Genomic DNA, 1,685 nt, shown 5'->3' with positions numbered 1-1,685 from the left:
TTTAATGGATACTCAAGCTACAAGACGACTGCATTTAACATTGTTATAAATAAAGAAACAAGGAGATCAATTATTAAGGGCTCCAGAGTGAACAGCATCTTCATAACTTCCATGTTTATCATCTTTACTTTCTGGATGTAATTTAATAAGATCATCAATTCGAAGAATGGTAATCGCAGCTTCTGTTGCAAATTTCAAACTCTTAACTTTAACTATGGTTGGTTCAAACACCCCTGCTGCTTGTTTGTTGTCTTGAGGTTTACCGTTGCTCAAATCAAGACCAATCCATTTTAGATTTTTACGTTCTGGGTTAAGCTGAGCCTCATTGTGAAAAGCTCTTAATTTTGCAACCAGATCTGTGGAGTCCTGGGCAGCATTAACTGCCAGTGTATTAGGAATAACAAGAAGTGATCTTGCAAACTCTGCAATAGCAAGCTGTTCCCGAGACCCCATGCTGGCTGCATAGTTTTCAAGGTATAAAGACAGGGTTGCTTCTACAGCACCCCCACCTGGAACCACAGATTTTGACTACAAAACTCTCTTCACTACACAAAGGGCATCATGTAAAGAGCGCTCCATCTCATCACACATGAAATCATTTGCCCCAAGTAAGATAATCAATGTGGATGTATGAGCCTTAGTGTTTTTGATTAAGATCAGCTCATCATCACAAATTCTCTCTTGGACCACTTCTTGAGGTTGTGCACTTTACCTTTTAGGTATTAGAGGTGGGAATATGAAGATATATATGTAAGTTTTAGGTATTGAAGTCTTCAAAAATAGTTAACATCATTAAAAACTATTTTGGGTGTTATCATGGCTATTATGCTTTTTTACTTCCTGACTTTAATATTGATGAATAAAGCAAGTTTAATGAATCAACTAAAAAGCTGCAAAAAATGTTTTTAAAATGTATATCTTTTATTACCTGTCAGTCTATGTTTTAGGAGAAATGGGAAGCAACAGATCACTGTGTTTTGATGAGTAGGACACATGTTTCCACACTCACAAATGCCTATTGTTGGTCTTTACACATTAGGTACCATTTTTGTCCACACCTCTGTGGCACACTCTGAGGAGCTGGTTGTGGTGGTTTCCAATGAGGGAAGAAGAGAGGAATTTTTTTCAAAGCAGTTATAGAAATGCAGCAAAGGGAAGGTGTGAGGTTGCCACCATGCCTGGCAGGGACGGAGGCAGTTTACTCCAGAATGCAGCCACTGCAAGAAAAAAAAAAAAAATCGGCAAGTGCTCCTCCTGCCACGCCAGCTCCAGCCCTGGCGGCGGCCCCAGTCTCGGCCCCAACCTCAGTCCCAGCCCCAGTGCCAACGCCAGCACCAGCTGCAGCTCCGCCTTCCGCTGGGACTCCAGCCTCATCCTCAGACCCTGCGGCAGCAGCGGCTATGACTGGGGCTCCTGCCCAGACCTCGGCCTCAGAGCAAGCTCCGGCGCAGACCCCAGTGCTCGCTCTGCCTGGTCCCTCTCTCCCAGGGCCCTTTCCCGGCGGCCGCGTGGTCAGGTTGCACCCAGTCATTTTGGCCTCCATTGTGGACAGCTACGAGCAACGCAATGAGGGTGCTGCCCAAGTTATCGGGACCCTGCTGGGAACGGTCAACAAACACTCAGTGGAGGTCACCAATTGCTTTTCAGTGCCGCACAATGAGTCAGAAGATGAAGTGGCTGTTGAC

At 44.9% G+C, this 1,685-nt stretch overlaps 1 pseudogene; it reads right to left on the bottom strand.

Annotated features, from left to right (window-relative positions):
- Window positions 1-6: 6 nt before the first annotated feature.
- On the bottom strand, window positions 7-692 carry LOC116548437 (annotated as a pseudogene).
- Window positions 693-1,685: the final 993 nt, after the last annotated feature.

This window comes from Sapajus apella, unplaced genomic scaffold, assembly GCF_009761245.1.
Source record: "Sapajus apella isolate SASKATOON/1434 unplaced genomic scaffold, GSC_monkey_1.0 scaffold12213, whole genome shotgun sequence".
Classification (NCBI taxonomy): Eukaryota; Metazoa; Chordata; class Mammalia; order Primates; family Cebidae; genus Sapajus; species Sapajus apella.
Note: the sequence above shows the minus strand (reverse complement) of the source record. Positions and strands in the feature narration are given on the sequence as shown.